Raw genomic sequence first — 22,476 nt, 5'->3', positions numbered from 1 at the left:
CAGTCCCTGCATTCCAGATGGGTAGCTGACCTTTGTCGTTCCTTTCCTTGGGGATTCTTGCAGAGCAGAAAATAGAAGGTACATATAGCAGACTCCGCCTAAAATCAGTGAAGGTACTGGGTTGGAATCCTCTGGGGGCAAGGGAGAGGGGTTGTGCCTTTGAGAAACAGAAAAATATGGGTTCTTCTCTGACCCAAGATATCACACAACCCTGTGGAGCTTTGATGAGAGTCTCAGCTTCTCAGCTTTTTTGAAGATGCCTGAAGAGGAGCACAGGGGCTCCTGAGAGCAACAAAACCTCAAGGCCTCCCTGCAGCAGCCAAGGCCAACTGTCAGCACTGGTCAGAGAGATTTCCTATTTCTTAACACTGGGACCTCTGTGTAGGAGGATCCCCAGAAAAACTCAGGCTGAATCTTCCACCAGCCTGGCAGGATGGAAACTCAGTTTTGAAATTAGTTTGATTAAATAAGAAATAGAAACACAGATGTCTTGTATTATGTTTTTTTATGATTTATCAATGAAAACTGGTAAATTGAAGAATTAAAGATCCAAAGTTGTAGGGTTTTTTTGTTTTTTTTTTGTTTTATTTCTTTCTTCTACCTATCCATAGATATAGTACACTTCTCCAAACTTCCTTCAGTCTTGGAATTCATGTTATAATACTGTACTACGTTAAGGGCTGAATGGTGGCATAGCTCAAAAAAGTGTTTACTTAGCAGTGGTACAAACATTTTTTGATGTTGTATCTGTTCCCATCATTCTTTCACACTATGAATGAGGTAGTGGAACTGTGCAGAACAATTTCCCAGAAGAATTCTTGCTCGAGTTCTGAGTAGCATGGTCTTGGAGAAGAATAGCTGAACTTTTCTTGTATTGGATCTGAAGTCACAGGAGATGCCAGCAACAACAGTTCTTTAGGAGCAGAAAACACTTGGTGAGACACCACGTTTATCCTTAGGCCAAAGTACCCAAGACTCTTCTCTCTCAAATGGGTCCTGATCATTTACATTTAAAAACATTTTGTAATTAACGCGTGTTCATTATGTTTATGCTAGGCCATTACAAATCATTTTTAAAGACGGTTGAAATAAAGCGAAAAATTCAACAATGGACGATAAAACCATGGAAGATAGTTATTTTTCCCTTACATAAAAAATGTTTCATTAATTATTTCCTTCTTAAATCAAGGCCTCGTAGAATCAGAATCAATGTCCCCATTTTAAAAATCATGCACTGCCTCTTTCAATTATTCTACAGTATTACTAGACGACTAATAAAATTTGTATCGTATTATAATTGAAAACTGCACTAGGAAAATATGAATGTGTCATGTTTTGTGATGTTGAAACCTTGCCATAAATGGTCCCAGTCAAGCCTGAAAAGCTGTTATTATTATTTCTTTTTATTAATGTCTAAGTAATCTGCATTTTTGATAACTTCAGTAAGCCTCATGACTGTCAACATTTGCCATTTACTTTTTCTTTCCCCCAAATTATTTTTGACACTTTGGTTTCTATTTAACAAGTAAGTAAGCGTCCATTCTTGGAGATGTTACCTAATAGATACCACATGTCCAAGGCCATATGTAAACACCATTTACTGCAAAACGGGTTAATGACACAGTGCAGATATTGTTGCTATAGTCCTATATTATGCAAATAAGACCAAACTATTTTTGTAGCAATCATTTGAACTCACGAAAACCCAACAGAGGTCATCACGCTACAGGTGGGGATTAACACAAACTTAAACTTGTACTAATCTCCCTTTGAGAAAGGAAGCATTAGCAAATGCTCTGTGGCAGCTGCTCATTTTACTATACAGCTAAATGCTACCAACAGAAGGGAATACTTAGGAGACCAATTTGAATTAACACGTTTGGAAATTTAGTGAAAGTATAAACACATATGATGTTAAAAAAAAAAAAGAGAGAGAGAGAAGAAAGAACCATACATACAATTCTTACTTGGAGCCATGCTTTTCTTTGTAGATTTTCCCTGATAGCTCCATTTCTATGATTCTATCCAGGCCCGTAGTCTAGATGTGGTTCTCTACAATGACAGCTTATTGGTATATCAAAAAATCTTCTGAACTTTGTGTGATGCAGGTTAATAAAATGCAATCACTTTTCCTGAAGAAGTTGAAGTACACCTCTTGGGACTGATACAAAATAGGAGTGATTCCCTCTTTGGGATGATTAGCTCAAATGACAGCAAAGAAGGAAGCTATCACATGCGCCTGTTTAGTATGAAATGATCCAGGATTTGGACTAGGAAAGGAAGACTAGGGAAGGGAGATTGTAAAGAAAGCAAGGAAAAGGGCTTAATCACAACTGTAGAAGCCAGAATTAATTTGTGTAAAGAGGATATTAGGAGACTGGTTTTTACCAGACCAAGAGGTCCATGTTATTTATAGCAACATTAAAGTTTGAAAACTTGCTACATGATAAAATGTCCCTGAAAAGATATATTTTTGCAGTTGTTGTAACCTCATCTTTTTATTATGGGATTTCAGAAGAACAATAGTTTGTGGAGCTTTACACTTTCTGTTTCATTTATGTACTCTGTATGTAGCAGACATTAAGCACTGGTATATGGCAGATACTGCACTAGGCACCAGGGATACTCATATAGTTCCTACTTTTAAGGATTTTACAGTATCTGATAGTTGTGTAGTGATTTAAACTTGAAAAATGCTTTCACTTTTAATTTTTCTAGTATTCTGCTTTTCATTGTACCCTTAGGGCAACATGACCTTGATATTCATGGCAATGAATTTTTTTTTTAAAGAGAGGTGATTTTTCAAATATAAGGAATTATATTTTGAATAATGTAATGATGACTGTCTTAGCCTGGGTTGCCATAACAAAATACCATAGACAACATGGCTTAAATAACAGACATTTATTTGCTCAGAGTTCTGCTGTCTGGAAGTCTGAGATCAGGATGCCAATAGTGTAGAATTCTGGTGAGATCTCTCTTCCTGGGCTACACATGACTACCTTTTGGCTGTGTCCTCACATGATGGAGAGAGACTAAGCTCTCCGATGTCTCTTATTATAAGGGCATTAATCCCATCATGAGGCCCCACCCTCATGACCTCATCTAGACCTAATTACCTCCCAAAGACTCCCTTTCCAAATATGATTATATTGGGTTTAGGGCTTCAATATATGAATTTTGGGAAGACACAATTCAGTCCATAGCATAGACTCAGGTGCCCCATTTGAAAAATTTTGTGTTTTGCCATATTTGATTCAGAATTTTTTTTTAAATAAGTTTATGAATGAAAGTTCTCTTATACCTTTCTCTAATCATATCATTTTATCTATCTAATAATAACCCTATTCTTGCATTTTGTGTATCTTTTCTGTTCAGATTTTAATACTTTACTACTTATTTATATATGTATAAACAATAATATTGTGGTGTGCTTTCATATGTTATATAAAATAGTATCATAGTTCATAACTTATTCTTTGTGTTTTACTTTGTTTTTTCAAGATTCCCTGATATATATGTATGTATATATGGACTTATATGTAGGTGTATATGTATACAAATATATAATACAATATAATATAAATATCAAGGAATCTTGAAAATCAGTGTCCAACATATGGTTTTGTTTCTACCATATCCAGGACTCATGGGTCCAGGGATCAAGGGGTGGAAATGGAAGTGGAACCACTATTACTGCTAGTGGTCCATCATTAAAAATTTTTCTTCCTGTCCTCACCATCTTATGTTCCCCTGGTCTGGAGGTCTCCAAAGGGAGGAATGCTTCCATCAGTAAACACAGCATGATTCCACTGAATTGGAAGGGAAGATGGCCACCTGACCACTTTGGGCTCCTCATGCCTCGGAATCAACAGGCAAATAAGGGAGTTACTACGCTGGCTAGGGGGACTGATCCTGACTGCCAAAGGGAAATTGGACTGCTACTATAAAATGGAGGTAAGGAAGAGGATATCTGTAATGCAGAAGTTCCTTTAGGGCATCTCTTAGTACTACAATGCCCTGTGATTCAAGTCAATAGAAAACTACAACAACTCAATTCAGGCAGGATTACTAATGGCCTAGGACCTTCAGGAATTGGTCACGTGACCTTCAGGTTTGGGTCACGCCACCAGGTATAGACCACAGCCAGCTGAGGTACTTTCTGAGGGCTAAGACAATATGGAAGGGATGGAGGAATAGGTAGTTTTAAATACCAGTTATGGCCACGTGACCAGTTGCAGAAACTAGGAATATAATTGTTTTGAGTATTTCTTATTTTGTTATGAATATATTTGTGTGTGTGTGTATATCTAATATTTTTTTCTTTCTCCTCATCATATAACATGAGATGTATTAACTTTGATTCATAGTAGTTAAATGTTCTTAACTTTACATCATAGTAGTTGAGTTACAGAATATGAAGGGAAGACCGATTATCATTCAAGCATTTTACATCATCTTCTGGTGAAAGGGTTAGGGGACTTGGGTTTCACACAGGATAGTTGTATCATATTAAGCAGAAGTATGACTTTAATAATGTCTTTAGAGTTTAAATATGTTTGAAAAAGATGTGTATGGGTGCCAAATTGACAAGGGGTAGACTGTGATGGCTTATTTTATGTATCAACATGGCTAAGCTATGGTGCCCAATAACTTATTCAACACCAATCAATATGTTGTTGTGAGGCTATTTTTATTTTTTATTTTTTATTTATTTATTTATTTTTTTAAAGACCTGAACTCCCTGATGGCTTTCAGGGAAGGTTTTTTTTTTTTTTTTTTTTTTTAATTAATTATTTATTTATTTATTTTTGGCTGTGTTGGGTCTTCGTTTCTGTGCGAGGGCTTTCTCCAGTTGTGGCAAGCGGGGGCCACTCTTCATTGCGGTGCGCGGGCCTCTCACCGTCGTGGCCTCTCCTGTTGCGGAGCACAGGCTCCAGACGCGCAGGCTCAGTAGTTGTGGCTCACGGGCCCAGCCGCTGCGCGGCATGTGGGATCTTCCCGGACTGGGGCACGAATCCGTGTCCCCTGCATTGGCAGGCGGATTCCCAACCACTGCGCCACCAGGGAAGCCCGTGAGGCTATTTTTAAAATTATGATTAGTATTTAAATCATTAGACTCTGAGTAAAGTAGATTACCTTTCATAACACGGGGGTGGGGTGGGGTGGTGGTGGTGGTGGTGCTATATCCAACCAGTTGAAGGCCTTAAGAGCAAAGACTAAAGTTTCCTAAAGAAGAAACAATTCTGCCGTAAGACTGCAGTATTGGAAACCTTGTCTGCTGACTTGCTCTGAAGATTTCAGACTCAAGAATTCAACAGTTCTGGGTTTCCCTGGTGGCGCAATAATTGAGAGTCTGCCTGCCAATGCAGGGAACGCAGGTTCGAGCCCTGGTCTGGGAAGATCCCACATGCCACGGAGCAACTGGGCCCGTGAGCCACAACTACTGAGCCTGCGCGTCTGGAGCCTGTGCTCTGCAACAAGAGAGGCCGCGACAGTGAGAGGCCCGCGCACCGTGATGAAGAGTGCCCCCGCTTGCCGCAACTGGAGAAAGCCCTCGCACAGAAACGAAGACCCAACACAGTCATAAACAAATAGATAGATAGATAGATAGATCAATCAATCAATCAACAGTTCTAACCGGAATTTCCAGCCTGCTGGCCCACCCTACAGATTTCAGACTTGCCAGCCCCCACAATTATGTAAGACATTCTCTTAAATTCTGCCATCTCCCTCCCTCTCTCTTTCTCTCTCTCGATTCTGTTTCTCTGGAGAACTCCAATACAACCTTATATCCAGCAACCCTGATGTACGAACTTATTTTAATAATTTATGTATAGATTATTTTGGATTTTCTGACTGCAAAGGGTGACAATTTTCTTTCTTTCTTTCCATTCCATATATATTTTATTTCCTTTCTTGTCTTATTATAATGGCTAGGGAACCCAATAAAAAGTAGAATAACAGTGTTGATAACAGGACACTAGAGGGAAAAGATTTTAATACTTTATGACTTTGTATTTTGCTATAGATTTTTGAAGATACACTTTAGTATGAAGGAATTTTTTTTAATTCAGTTTTATAAAAGTTTTTTATAAGTAATGGTTATTGCAATTTGTCTAATTCTTTTTCTGAATGTATAAAGAAAATCAGGATTTTTTCTCTATTTCTTTAATGTAATTAAATACACTGATAGTTCAATATTTGAAAACCAAGCATCACTTGAATAATCCCTTCCTGATTGGAGTATTTTTTTTACATCTTGCAAGATTTGGTTTGTACATGTTTTCTTTAAAAATTATACATTGTGGTTTATATTACTTTCATTTCTTGCTTTATAGCCCAGTAATCATAATTTGTATACTATTCCATATTAATTTTTTACTTTTCCTTGAATTTCAGTTAATTTTTGTCTCATAAAGTTGAAGTTATATAATTAGGCATTTAGAATTAAACCTTTTATCCCCATGGTCAAGTGAATCTTTTATCCTCAGGAAAATTTCCTTTTTATCTCTGCTAATGCTTTCTGACTTATACACCTCAATATTATTATCACTACAGTTGCTTTTTGTGTGTGTGTCTAGTTTCTGCTCTTCATATATTTCCTTTTTAAATTTTAATTATTTTCTTAACTTTCTATTTAGCTGTGCCTCTTGTAACAAGCATAGAATTGTTGCTGTTGTTGATAAATTCAGTTAAAATCTTTGACTTCAATAGGGAATTTAATGTATTAACATTTACTGTAATTACTGACATATTTATGTTTAAATCTATATTTTATAATTTATTTATGATATTTTCCACATTTTGTATATACATATTTCCTCTACTTTCTACCTCTTTTGGTTTGAATTCTTTATATTATTTAATCTCAGTTCATTTGCTTGAAAATTGTAACTGGTTACACTGATGCTAGAGCTTACTATATGCATGGGTACGTGTGTAAATTTTTACCACCCTTCAAGACTTAAACATCAAACTCCCTTTGACCTGCAACTCATTTATTGGCTATTTTCTCAGAGAGAACCACATGACAAATGCCAGTGAATAAAAAACCCTGTGCCAGGAGGGTACAGTTGAAATAATCCAACATAAGAATGATATTTTCCAATCAATCAATCAAAACATACGCATCTGATTCAAGACCCTCATTAAAAAAAAAAAAAAAAAAAATACCACTGCTTTAAAAAAAAAAAAAAAAAAAAAAAAAAAGAATGATATTTTCCAGAAACTACACTTTACCTTAAAAATTCATAAGATTTTCCTCACAGTGTACTAACTTGTTTTAATAGTTAAAAAATAAGTTAGGTAAATATTAAGAAAAAACAATTTAAAAATAAATAAAAACAAGCAAAACCTCTTAGGTATTTGATGTAATGCTATATCATTGTCTTGATCAGTTCTTAACAAGTGAGATGAATGCAAAGCGATTTGATCCTGCATTTTGAGATTATCACATGCATCAACCTACTTTTCTGTCCCAGTATCACAGTATTTAAAAGAGAGTCAGAGAAGCGGATGTTTACAAATGTGTATTTTTTATTCACTGTTTTTTAAGTTGTCAGAGTAGTTATGAAACACTACCAGAAATGTGCTGGCTTGGGCAGAGATAAAAAATTGTATAATTTTGTAGTTGGGAAGGCTTCTGTCTCACTCACTTCCTATTTAAGTAGCCAACCACATTGCCTGGCACAGCGTCAGCACTCAGGAAATGGATATTGTTGTGGTGGTGGTTTTTGTTATGATTATCTTTAGTTGTGGACTGTTCATACCTTAACAGTATCTAGTATCTTAGACTCAGAAGAATTGCAATGCAACTTTGAGGATAGTCCCCTTCTTTAGAAAAGCTACTTTCTAACCTAAGAAGTAAGTTGCCTGTACTTTTTTTTTTTTAATTCTTCTAAAACTTTGTTTTTGTTTTTGTTTTTTAACATAGTCTTTTGTTCTTCCAAAAACACAGTTAAGAAAATGAAAAGGCAAAAAACAGCCTGGTAGAAAGGCTTTACAACACGTATCAGACAAAAGGTTTGTATCAAGAATATGTAGAGTTCTTCCAAGTCAATTACAAACATCAAAAACAACAATCCAAAAAAATAAACAGAAGATTTGAATAGACACTTCACAAAATATTTCAAATGGTGAATAAACATATGAAAACATGCTCAATATTAGAGAAATTCAAATTAAATCTACAATGAAATACTAGTATGCACCTGTGAGAGTGGCTAAAATTAAAAAGACTGGCTAAACCAAGTGTTTGTGAAAATACGGAGGAATTGGAACTCTTATACAATGCTCAAAGGAATGGAAAACTGTACGATCATTTGGAAAACAGTTTGGCAATTTCTTGAAAAGTTAAAAATACACTTTCCTATGACCCAATCATTCCAGTCCTAGGTATATGCCCAAGAGAACTGAAAGCATACGTCCATACAACACTTGTGCCTGCATGTTCAAAGCACCTTTATCTGTAAACTGGAAACAACTCAAATGTTCCTCAACAGATCATTTAATAAATAATTACATGTATCCATACAATGTAATACTCTGCAACATAAAGAGAAATTAACTCCTGAGACACACTTAAGAAAAAGTTAAGTAATCTAGTATTCATGAGTGGCTTCATGGTTGGAGAGAGTGACTATAAAAATAAGTGCAATTAATTATAAAAACATTGACATCTAAGATTGAAACAAACTGTAAGTGGCCTCTTATACAAAAAAAAATGTTGATTTCCTGACAAGTAGTTATCCATATCAGTGAATTCTGAGGAGACTTATAATATACTTACCTAAGCAAACTTAGAAACTTGTACACATAAACCTTAGTGTCTGTACATTTCAAGTTTCAGCTGCTTTCTTTTGATGCTAAGCAAATAATGAATGACCCAGCTTTGTTATTTGTAGTAGTCCACAAGTATGTAACATTTTTTATGATAATATTCTCACATACAGTATTTATTATTTTGCATTATTTTTAAAGTATATTTACATCAAAACAAAAAACAAAAAACCTCTGACACTAACTGCAACTATATAGTTTTAAGCAAAACTGATTTGAGCAAAGTTGCATAGTGAATTGATCTCCGTCTTACTTTTGCCTTTCTAACATCTGCTCTTTGCTTCCAAACAACCAGGATCCTCTCCCTCTGGCTTCCATCCCATGAAGCCTGTCAACCTCATGAGCCTTGCTCTACTTCCCCTCTGCTCATCCAGCACTTAATCTTGAGAATTCCTGGAGCCAGAAGGTAAAGGATGTTTCCAAATTCAGAACTCCTCCTTTGAGATAAATGTGGAGAGTCCTTAGTGCTCCAACCAAATGCTTTCAGGTTCTCACCACTTCAGGCACATATTGGATGCGCTTGCTAGCCCGTGTTTGTGGTTGTGGGGGCCATGAGACCAGTAATGACAGATGAATTGTAATTATAAGTGATATGTGTAACTCTGGAGATCTGAGTACCTGACTGTAACTTCAAGACGATTTTCGGGACTTCCCAGGTGGCGCAGTGGTTAAGAATCCGCCGGCCAATTCAGGGGGCCTGGGTTCGATCCCTGGTCCAGGAGGATCCCACATGCCGCGGAGCAACTAAGCCCGTGTGCCACAACTACTGAGCCTGCGCTCTAGAGCCCACGAGCCACAACTACTGAGCCCGCGAGCCACAACTACTGAAGCCCGTGCGCCTAGAACCCTCACTCCGCAACAAAAGAAGCCACCGCAAGGAGAAGCCTGCGCACCACAATGAAGACCCAATGCAGCCAAAAATAAATAAATAAATAAATAAAATTTTAAAATAAATAAATTCCCCTCCTGTCTTGCTCATTAAAAAAAGAAAAGAAAAAAGACTATTTTAGGAATTCCTTTTTCTTTTGGAATGATGATGAGAGAACTCCCTGAATGTCTGTGATGAGCAGAAGCCTTCTCCTCCCGTGATGGACATGTCATGTAAACAAGAAAAAAATAAAACTTCTATTATTTTATGTCACTGTGACTTGCTGGTCATTTGCTCCCACAGCATGTGCAAGCCTATCCTGAGGGGACCAGTATCATATATTATATTGTCACAGGAGCATTCTAGCAGCATTGCATTAGTCTCTGGTTTGGAGTCCGTAGGAACGACTCTAATGGTAGAATTTCTGCCATGGGACAGGGAGCAAGAGATCTTATGTAGGGGAATAGCTGGGCAAATAGAAACCACAAATGCACCTCAAACCATGTTATAAAAGCAGCTACATATTCAGCACACCTGCAAAGTTGCTTGCTGGTGATGTTCTAACTGATGGATATTTTTGTGTTTTCAGTTTCTGGTTGAGAACGAAAATTTTGTGAACTAAAGATTTTATCTGCCACAAATGCTCGCCTTTTCACAGCATTTTCTTAACGTTTTGATGCTCGGCTACAAAGGTAACTGGTGGAAGCCACTGACTGCAGAATCCCGTACTCAAAGCACAGTAGTGGGGGAGGCTTCTTTCCTCTCTTTGACAAATGCGATTAGTTTAAAATGAAGTCAGAGGAAGCTACTCTACAGTTATTGAAAGGCTTAGAAATAAAGCCCCAACACTTACATTGATAACATTGTCCAAGCCTCCCTGAAAAAACTTTCTGAAGCTTAAGTAGGAAAAAGCATTGTAAGAGTGATGACAGCGGCTCACCAATAATTCTTTAAAATATGACTAATAGTATTGGAACAAGAACAAAGATTTTAGATTTTGGGGGTGGGAGGGAACACACACAAACACAATGCCTGGTCTTTGTTTATAGACAAATTAGATCTAACTTCTTAATATGAAAATCAGTTACCTGCCAGAAACTCAAAAACATTTTTTTATGAACAATTTTTCAGAGATACTGCCAAGCCTTTCCCTAAATAAAGTGAGATTTCAAATCAGCAGAGAATTAAAATATCTTTACTTAAGAAAAACTCAAGCAGAAGGGCATCTGATGTTTTACAGACATTCCAACACCTTCAGGAAATCTGAACTCACACCAAAGGGTCTGATAGTCATTTGAGTCTCCATCGGTCCTGGAACACATGTGCACACAATGCACATTGAATTGCTCCAATGGAAAAAAAAAAAAAAAAGAAAAGAAAAAGAAAACTGGTCTTAAATTATAGAAGTCCTCTACCATTCTTAACCCCAAAGTCTTTGGCAGCTTGAAACACGGTGACTTAGAGTGATATGGTCACAAAGCTTCCTTTGGTGCTAGAAACCACAATGCTGAGGTCTAGGCAACTGCTGCTCCAAGAGCACACCGACTAGAAACTAAACAGCCCAGGAGACATCTAAGACTGATGGACAATCTGGGGAGCAAACTAAGAAGGAAGCATTACTTGTTCTGATTTTCCTCGGACAGCCGCTTCTCCGTTTCTTCTAAGTTTAATTATTTGCTTCATGTTGTCAGCTTGTTGCCAGAATTTGGATATGCTCAAATTAATTTTCACAATTCTTTCTTGTAACCAAAAATATCCCTGGCATTTTCCAATCCCTGAGCTAGGTAAGACAATCTTCTAATATATATTCTGGGAGTAAAACAAGTGGACATTTTAGATTCCATTGTGGTGTATTCACTGTTAGATTATTTGGAGGCATGTTAAAGACATTAAATTAATTGCCACCATTTATTATAATGTTATTGTCCAGATTATGTTCTATCTATTATGCATCATCTCATTTAATCTTTAAAGTAAACCTACTATTATTACCCTGGTTAACAGATGAGAAAACTGAATCTTAACAAGGTTGCTACACAGCTAGGAAACAGGACGAAGAGAAGGGATCAAAACTCAGTGCTTTCATCTGTTGATGGACACTTAGGTTGCTTCCATGTCCTGGCTGTTGTAAACAGTGCTGCAATGAACATTGTGGTACATGACTCTTTTGAATTATGGTTTTCTCAGGGTATATGCCCAGTAGTGGGATTGTTGGTTCGTATGGTAGTTCTATTCTGAGTTTTTTAAGGAACCTCCATACTGTTCTCCATAGTGGCTGTATCAATTTACATTCCCACCAACAGTGTAGGAGGGTTCCCTTTTCTCCACACCCTCTCCTGAATGGATAAAGAAGATGTGGCACATATATACAATGCAATATTACTCAGTGATAAAAAGAAACGAAATTGAGTTATTTGTAGTGAGGTGGATGGACCTAGAGTCTGTCATACAGGGTGAAGTAAGTCAGAAAGAGAAAAACAATACTGTATGCTAACACATATATATGGAATCTAAAAAAAAGTGGTTCTGATGAACCTAGGGGCAGGACAGGAATAAAGACGCAGACGTAGAGAATGGACTTGACGTGGGGAGGGGGAAGGGTAAGCTGGGACGAAGTGAGAGAGTTGCACTGACATATATACACTACCAAATGTAAAACAGATAGCTAGTGGGAAGCAGCTGCATAGCACAGGGAGATCAGCTCGGTGCTTTGTGACCACCTAGAGGGATGGGATAGGGAGGGTGGGAGGGAGACGCAAGAGGGAGGAGATATGGGGATATATGTATATGTATAGCTGATTCACTTTGTTATACAGCAGCAACTAATGCAACATTGTAAAGCAATTATACTCCAATAAAGATGTTAAAAAAAAAAAAACTCAGTCCTAACCCTTCACTGCTGTTCTGTGTTGCCTTCTTAGATACTTCCTTTTCTACTTTTATTAAAAATGTTAGTTTCTCTTCAAAGTGTTATCCACCCTCCCCAGTCAATCCCTAAGAAGGGTCCTCCTGGCCGGTGTCTTTCAAGCCAATAGAATGAGACCGAGTTTGGTTCAGAAGCAAAGGGAAGCTTTTCGGGGCAGGTGCAGCTGTGCTGCTCAAACTCCAGATCGCAGTGCCAGGGGCAGCGCTTCTGCACATGGCCTGCCAGCTGCAGTGCGGGGGCGGGGGACACATTTATGCAGACGGCCAGCCAAATTGGGGTGTCAGCAGCAGCAGTTCTGCACTGGGAACTCTAATCCCATGTGCTAGGTGCAAGACCTCTGTACACGGTGGCCCCCTATAGGCAAGGGAACTAGACTAAGCACAAAAGAAGAGGGTCGAGCTTTCCCCTGGATTCCATTTTATTTTTCTGGGGAATCCCAGTGGGCTTTGCTGGTGACCAAAGGAGCATCTGTACATCTCTGAAAGTGACAATTAGTGCTCATATCAATGTTTCCCTTGGAAAGGAGATGCTGATGGTTGAGTGCGTGAGAGCACAGTCTGGAGCCCTGACCGCCATCTCCTAGCTGTGGGACCATGAGTGAATCACAGACACTCCCTGTCTCCCATTGCTATGCCATACGGCCATGTTATGGAAATTTATTTATTTTATATTTATGGAGCCCAAATAGTATGAAATGTAGGTGTTATGATTATCTGCATCCATGAATATCATATTCACATACTTAAATAAATCGTAACCCACAGATAAGCTATCCCAGCTCAGCCACCCAAATGACGTGGATAGTCCTTTTCAGGAGGTCAAGTAAAAATCTTCACTGCAGCTGTGACTCAAAGAAGCCCCCGTCCAGAGCAGGAGGCAATGAAAAAGTGATGGTATGCCACACTGACTGGTAAGCTTTTAGTTCAAACTCTGTTTCTCACCGCCCACCCCCCCCTCCCCAAAATCCATGGCATAGTAATCCTGTTCTGAACTTCATCTTACATTTCAACAGCTCTTTGGGCCATCTCAGCTGATACAGTTCAAATTTCCTGTGAGTCAGGTAGCACTAATATCTGCATTTCCCTTTTATTCCCTCCACATCATCTCAGGGCTTTCTTCACTGAGGAGCCACGTCCAGATTTGGGGTGAAAATTGAAACTGGAGAGCAGCATTGGGGGCGGCAAAGCCAGGAGCATGGAAGGAATCATTAGTCAGGATCCAGAACTGCCACTGATGAGAACTCTGGGAAGTGGGGCACATTCTTCCCCTAGGGTGAATGTGGAAGTGCTTGGCTTCTTTCTTCTTTTCTCTTTTCCTGTGGTGCCTCAAAAAATGTGCAAGCTCTGGCTCCTAGCCAGTGGGGTGATTTCTTTGTTTAAAGGAAAGTGTAAAGTATTTTCACATTAAATGAAGAACTTCAGACATCTCCGGGAATCTGTCCTTTGAGGGCTTGTTAAAATTCAACAAAGACCCATTTATACTTTAAGAGAACCTCTTCTTCCTTTGCTGGGTTGCCTTGGGGATTTTCATTTCTTTCTGCAGCACCACTGTATTTTGTCTTAGCTTTTCCTCTCAGAGGAATTATGGCCACATTTTTTATTTTTAAACCCTCAGATCTCTCTTGTTCTTATTTAATCTCATCTATGTTTTAGTATTCATCTTTTTTTAAAAAAATAAGATGTATGAGTTGATTTTAGCTGCCTCGTCCACTTGTTAGGGGGTGACAGAAACATTTGTTTCTGATTTTTGAAATTACAAACATCACAAGAGATTTACTAAGAAACTAGTTTTCTCTGAGTTTGTGAGTTCTTATTCCAAGTTTTGTAAGACTCCTATATATCTTCAGTCTTCACAAGGGATATCAGGAAATAATTTTAGGAGGAAATATCCAATTGAAAGTTAATTCCAGCCCCCTATATTTATCCGGGAACATTCATATATCTTGCTTTTTGGATGGTGAATAAAAAAGACTCTTCACCAGAGTGAAGAAGAATGTAAACTATGGGAAGTTAGAGTTTCATTCACGGCTGTGTGCCCATTAGCCCGCAGAGTGCCTCGCACATATTAGGTACTCAGAACCTGTTGTCTGAAGGAATAAATGAACACATTTTAAAATGATAAAATATTCAGCCTTAAAAAGTTATGAATTGCCTCTTTTGTCTCTGAGAAATAAGCACTTGAACTTTTTCTCTAGCGCCGATTGTACATTAATTCACAATGAACTATATACCATAATGCCTTATAGGAATGATATAAACACAGCTTTTCTCACAAACATGGCAGACTACAGTTGTATTTCTAGGTTTTCTTGGGGATAGTGCCTGCAATAGAGGCAGTGTGGACATCCAGTTCAATAAGGCTACATGGCCTTCCTGCGGCTGTATCAGCAGCCATCTCAGAATTGTACCCAGTGACACACATAATTCCGTAGCTTCAATGTTACACATGAAGAAGGATTAGTCTTTATTATTGTTGGAGAATTCTTCACACTCCAAGAATGTTTAAGTGAGCTTATTTCCTGCCTAATTGCATTTGATTAAATCTTCGGGGATAATGAAAACTGATTATGTGCGTGACTGTGGATACTTTTCTCACTACATAATAGAGGATGTAAGTAATGTCATTCATGGAATTTACTTGACTGAAAAATTACTTGTTTTAATCCTATGGCAGGACTTCTATGAGAATTGTGGGGGAAAGCTTTAACAATGACACTGAAAAATATTTATCTAAAATAAATCTATCTACCTACCTACCTACCTATCTATTCTATTATCTATCTAATCAATCTATGAGGTGAGCAGCCAAGACTGAGAGCCATGCCTGTAACTGAACTTGGTTCTTCCTTGAGGACACTGTTTCCTTAGGAGTCCCCTTAACTGGTGGCTCTTTTCTACACTCTCCTACCCCTGGGCCTGGAGATGGGGCAGGGGCACTTGTTGCTTGTTGCCATTTCTCAGCAATCCTTTCTCCCCCTTTCATCAATTCTTCCTGCTTTAAAGCTCATGCTGTGAGAGCTCATATTACCCTTCCTTGTTGCACTCATTTACTGACCACTAGGTCACCTTCCCTTTTTTCTTAAGATTTTAATTCTTAGATAATAGTCACTCTCTCCTAAACTACTGCTGTCTTAATTCTTGCTGACTTCAAAATCTATGTCGATGCTCCTTCAATCTAGCTTCTCGGTGCCTTGACCTCCTCTCCTCTAAAACAGGGGTCCCCAACCTCCAGGCCACAGACAAGTACCAGTCCGTGGCCTGTGAGGAACCGGGCCACACAGCAGGAGGTGAGCAGTGAGTGAGAGAGGGAAGCTTCATCTGTATTTACAGCTGCTCCCCATGGCTTGCATTACCGCCTGAGCTCCGCCTCCTGTCAGATCACCGGTGGCATTGGATTCTCATAAGAGCACGAACCCTACTATGAACTGAGCATGCGAGGGATCTAGGTTGCGTGCTCCTTATGAGAATCTAATGCCTGATGAGCTGAGGTGGAGCGGAGGCAGTGATGCTAGCGCTGGGGAGTGGCTGCAGATACAGATTATCATTAGCAGAGAGGTCTGACTGCACCGAGACCATAATAAATCAAATGCTTGCAGAATCATATCAAAACCCTATCAGTGAATGGCAAGTGAAAACAAGCTCAGGGCTCCCACTGATTCTGCATTGTGGTGAATTATATAATTATTTCATTATATATTACAATGGAATTATAATAGAAATAAAGTGCACAATAAATGTAATGCATTTGAATCATCCTAAAACCATCCCCTCCACCCTGGTCCTTGGAAAGATTGTCTTCCATGAAACCAGTCCCTGGTTCCAAAAAGGCTGAGGACCACTGCTCTAAAATGGTCACCTCCCATCTACATAAGACAATCAGTACTAAGGTTACACCATATAGTTTCTTTTTACTAACAACTCTTAGCTTCCAAAAATTGCATTTTCAGGAATCTTTCTCCATGACTATTACCTTTTGTCTTTCCAGTTCATGCATATTATACCTCATGGTGGCCAAAATCAGTTGATCATACCACTTGTTCATTGTGCCCTTATGAACTCTCTTTCTTATTCAGCTACCTTATATCCCATGACCCATCATTATAATTTCTCTCTTCTCTCTCCTTGCATTGTATCTGTCTTACAGAATTTCACCCATGGTTAATCCACGGTTAAATCCATCTCTCTGCCTACTCCACATCTGTTCCCATACAGCTGAATATGGCTGCAGAACAACACAACCATAACGATTGTCTTCCTTTAAATTTATGACCTCTAATCTCAAGTGGGCTCTTAATATTGCCTGGCAATCATATTATATTCCCCTAGTCCATTCATTCTCCCACTCTTCCTGAAAAATATTTCCTACTTTTTCTTCTCTCCTCAAACTTCTAATGCTTCCTCTTAAATCCTAGCTCCCAGCTGATGACCTTGCTTTCAGATAAAATAGAAACGAACAGAAGAGAGCTTCCACAAAGTCCTACCATAATAACTAACCACCTACTTGCATCTGTTCCTTTGACTGTGGATGACTTAAGGGCGTTCCTATCTAAAGACAATTCTTCCACTCGGCAGGAGATTGTTTTGCTTACTTTCCTACTTCTAGATATTGCTCTCCCTCCAATTATTATTTTCTTCCATTTTCTACTAGATCATTTATAACAAACATGCTCTATTACTCCCGTCTGAAAAAAGGAAAAGGATTTTATTGACTCCATCATTCCATTCAGCTACCACTGAATTTCTCATTTCCTTTTACCTAAAAAACTTTCAAAATGTTTTCTAAAGTAACAGTCCTCAATTATTCTACCTTTCTTTCTTACAGCTCCTCCAATCAAGCTTTCGAACTCACCACTCTACTGAAATTGCTCTTGTTTAATCACCGATGACCTCCATATTGCTAAATCCAAATCAGTTCCTGTTCATCATCTCATGTGACCCATCAACAGAATTTGATACAGTTGATCACTCCCTCCTCCTTGAAAGTTTCCCCATGTGGACTCCAGGATACTACACTCTTCAGGTTTTCTTTTTTCTCACTGGCTGCTTCAGCTAAGACTCCTTTGAGGGTTTCTCTTAATCGCCTGACCAGGAATCACTGGAGTGACTCAGGGCTAAGTCCTCAGACCCTTCTCTTCTCTCCCTACACTATTTTGCCAATCACATCTTTTACATGATTTCAAACATCATTTCTCCACTGACAGCTCCCAGTTGGATATCTCCATCCTAGACCTCTTCTCTAAACTCAACATCTCTCTACTTAGATATCTAATAGGCATCTCAAAGTCAGCAAGTCCAAAATCGTGTTCTTACCATTCCTTTCAAGTCTGTTCTTCACAGAGTCTTCTCCATATCAGTAAATGGCAACTCCACATTTCATTTGCCAAGGCCCAAATCTCTGGGGTCAATTTTTCTCCTTCTCTCCTAACCTGCTTTCAATACATCACCAAGCACTGCTCAGTGTACCTTTAAAATAAATCTATAATCCAAGCATTTTGTACTCCCTTCATTTCTATCAAGTTAGTCCAAGCCATCATCATTTTTTGAATGAATGATTATAACAAGCTTCTAGCTAGTAATCTCATTTCTGCCTCTGTCTCCTCATCAGTTTATTATCAATATAGCTGCCTTAAGAAGCATAAATTTAAATATGTCACTCTTCTATATAAACTTTCCAGTGGCTTCTCATCTCACTCACAGTAAAAGCTGAAGTCCTTATATTGATCTACATAATCTGGTCTTGGTTATGTCTCTGTGGTCAACTTTGCTGGTTGCTCCATTCTCGTTATATTAGCCACTCTGCTTTTCTCATACTCCATGAATAATCTGCCTTCAAAGCTTTTGCAGTCGTTTTTCTCTACAGAACAATTTTCTACCATAAATGCACATGACTGGATTTCTGTCTGTTTCTACTGAAGTATAAATAGCCTGATTCTCCGTGAAGCATTTCCTGGCCACCATATTTAAAATTCCATTCCCTATTCCTCTTATTTCCTTTATTTTTCTCTATACAGTAACTCCCATCAATATCTAGCTTACTATATATTTTACTTGTTTATTTTATCTATTATATATCTCCTTTTGGTAAATTATGGGTTTCATTCTGGTGTGTTAACTACTGTATTTCCAGGCACTCAGTAAATATTTGTTGAATGAATAAATGAGTGAATGAATACAAAAATCTCATGATTTTTTTAATTAGTTAATTTTTTTAAAAAATTAATTAATTTATTTATTATTTTTATTTTTGGCTGTGTTGGGTCTTCGTTTCTGTGCGAGGGCTTTCTCTACTTGCGGCAAGCGGGGGCCACTCTTCATCGCGGTGCACGGGCCTCTCACTATCGCGGCCTCTCTTGTTGCAGAGCACAGGCTCCAGATGCACAGGCTCAGTAGTTGTGGCTCACGGGCCCAGTTGCTCCGCGGCATGTGGGATCTTCCCAGACCAGGGCTTGAACCCGTGTCCCCTGCATTGGCAGGCAGATTCTCAACCACTGCACCACCAGGGAAGCCCCTTTAATTAATTAATTTATTTTTGGCTGCATTGGGTCTTCATTGCTGCACGGGCTTTCTCTAGTGGTGACGAGCAAGGGCTACTCTTCATTGTGGTGCACGGGCTTCTCATTGTGGTGGGGTCTCTTGTTGCGGATCACAGACTAGGCACGCAGGCTTCAGTAGTAGTGGCTCGCGGGCTCAGTAGTTGTGGCGCATGGGCTTAGCTGCTCTGCGGCATGTGGGATATTCCCGGATCAGGGCTTGAACCCACGTCCCCTGAATTGGCAGGCAGATTCTTAACCACTGCGGGAAGTCCCACTCATGATTATTAAATGACAAATTATTGAGATCTCAGGGAAAAAATGACTCCCAAGGGCGAAAAAGAGGGGGAAAAAGTATCAAATATTTACATTAAAATAGAAGATGCTTTACCCGAGAATTATGTTAGTACTATATTCAAAGAGCTAAGACATAAGGACAAATTGTGTAGCATACTTTCCTATATTTATAGCTACATAGCTCACATGAGACTCATTGTTATGAACACTTGTCCTTCTTAAGAGTTTGATGGAATGTTAAGGTATAGTTCAATGCATCTTCTAATACTCAATAGTTCAACAACAATTTGTATAGAACAGAAAACTTACAAGGCTCTAGTAGCAATCACAGAAATGTTAACAACGTGATTTAGATCATCTCATTTAGTGATATTCGTTAATTTTATGATGTTATTTTTTTTATGGTCTAAAATGGAAAACCTAAACATTTAGGGCCAAAATGAAGTACCATATGAAGTGGGGAAACCTGTCACCCATGGTGTAGATTTGCACTTGGATTTTATGTAGAACACTGGACAATTCCACTATCTCTCACAAGGTCCTTTTCACTGTAATCAATTATTAGCACTTTATATGTTTGTGGGGTTTTAAACTACATCATTAACTAGTCTGTGCTTCCTCTCCTGCCAGTAACTATAGAGTTACTTCTGAAGATCTGATCTTTTTTTTTCTTTTTTTTTTTCAGTGAGTGAAAAGCAACCAGAGACAGCTTGAAGAATTCCAAATGCTGTCAAAAAAATAAAAAAACAGACTGAATTAGCTGAGGGAGGAGAAGGGAAGTGGAAAAGAGCAGTCACACAAGTTCATGGTCCTGGCTTTTTATCATGCCTACACTTGGGGCCACATCAGCGGCCTTGCTTTTGTGCCAGAAGCAGTGCAAGTCATAATTAGAATATGGAATATTGCAAAGAAAGGGGAAAAGGCCCCATCTGGGCAGCCACTTTAACTACAAGTCCAGAACCTGTTTTATAGCTGAGGCACAAAGACTGTATTAATACATGTGGTTAGTACCTTCTCTGTACATACTGTAGATTCATTGTGTCTGTTTTTCCTAGGTGGAGGAAACACAGACATACAATATTTTGTTCTCTTTTTGCCTTTACACTTCCTTTCTCGCCAGATGCAGCAAACCCCTTCCTAAGCCATTCTGTCTGTACTGCTCCGCACGTTGACACCCATCAGCTTGCAAGTGAGTGGGGCTATCAGCGCTGGATATTTTCTCCTTCACTGTCACTGGTCTAATGACATCCTCTGGTTTATGCGCTTTTCTCTCCAACACCACCGTAAGCTAGAATAACTCACTCAGTCTGGGTGTTGGGCACCTCTCCTATAATTCATGCCAAGTAAAGGAAATCCCTAGACTTAAGGACAAATAGTGCAGCATATGTACAGAGTACTCAGCAGTCTCCATGTGTAAACTTACCTTTAATATAATGAAATAAAACATTTAAATGTACATAGTGTTTTCTTTTTCAGATAAAGAAGTAATTAGGGATGAGAGATCTTAGTACAATAGGACCATTATTCCCAGTATCACCATGAGAGTGAGAGTTCTATATATTTAGGTGGATTTCAGAGTCTAGAATGCTGTGGGAGCTTAATAAATGACTGTTAGTTATTATTTAAGTACAAGTGTTGACTGAGTCTTAACGTTAATGGATACCTTTGGGAATATTCTTTAGACAACAATAATTTATCCAGTCTTGGTATCAGGGTTTGAGTAAATGTCTTTACTGCAGTATCAGCATGAAAATGCTATACACATTTTTGTATTTCCAGAGGCCAGTGGGGCCCAACATATAGTAGGTATTCCAAACTATGCTTTCTTTTTTTTTTTTAACATCTTTATTGGAGTCTAATTGCTTTACAATGGTGTGTTAGTTTCTGCTTTATAACAAAGTGAATCAGCTATACATATACATATTTCCCCATATCTCCTCCCTCTTGCATCTCCCTCCCACCCTGCTTATCCCACCCCTCTAGGTGGTCGCAAAGCACAAGCTGATCTCCCTGTACCATGCAGCTGCTTCCCACTAGCTATCTATTTTACATTTGGTAGTGTATATATGTCCATGCCACTCTCTCACTTCGTCCCAGCTTACCCTTTCCCCTCCCTGTGTCCTCAAGTCCATTCTCTCAAACAGTTGAATTGAATTTCCTGGATTCTTATAGCCTCTTTGGGTTGTGTTTTGGCAGCTAAAGCCAATTGAGAACTGTATTCTGGCTGCTGTAAAGATAAATGCTTAGGAGCAATGTTTTAGGATTTTGTACAGCAGTCCTTGTCTTTGGAACTTACTTCTCTTTAGAATTTTTCTTTGTTAGAATGAGAGAGGCCATTAGAATCAGAGAAGTCCAAGTTTCAAGGCATACTAGTATGGGTGAAATATCTCTAATGCATTTGTTTGGATTTTTGTCTTTTAAATTTAGTACATTATTTTCTTTGCAGCTAGTTTCAGTAACAGTAATTTTCCAACAGAGATGTTTGTTTAAACCTAGGTATTGTGTACTTTAAAGCTGGTATCATTCTCTTGGTACTGGTTAGTGAAGGGTAAAATGCAATGGAAACACTGAGCCATAACCCACCTTCAAAATAATCACAGAGCGTAGTAATTCTGCATCATCTAATGTGGAAATCATCATATAAGAGTAGCATAATTACACAACAATGGAGCCAACTAAAAACAAAAGAGAAGAAAAAGGTAGGATAAAACAATTAAGACTGAAACAAAGTTTCTTGAGAAATTCCTACAAAGTTGTGGGTAGAAAGATCTGTGAAAAAGATCACAAATTATGTCTGCTATGGGTTTGAATTTTTTAAATTGCTTTGTTTTCTTAATTTGGATTAGAACTTTGGTTGATTTGGGCCTGAGGGCTGATCTTACATTTCTAGACTCTCTACCTGATTACTTATCTCTTCCAGTTCTTTTCAAGTCAATTTTACTAGTTTTAAAGAGTATTTCTTAAAAACAGTTACCCATATCATTCATGGATATATTATTTTGTGCTTGCTAAGGA

The sequence above is a fragment of the Balaenoptera acutorostrata genome, chromosome 7 (assembly GCF_949987535.1).
Source record: "Balaenoptera acutorostrata chromosome 7, mBalAcu1.1, whole genome shotgun sequence".
NCBI classification, from domain to species: Eukaryota; Metazoa; Chordata; class Mammalia; order Artiodactyla; family Balaenopteridae; genus Balaenoptera; species Balaenoptera acutorostrata.
This window is presented reverse-complemented; position numbering follows the sequence as displayed.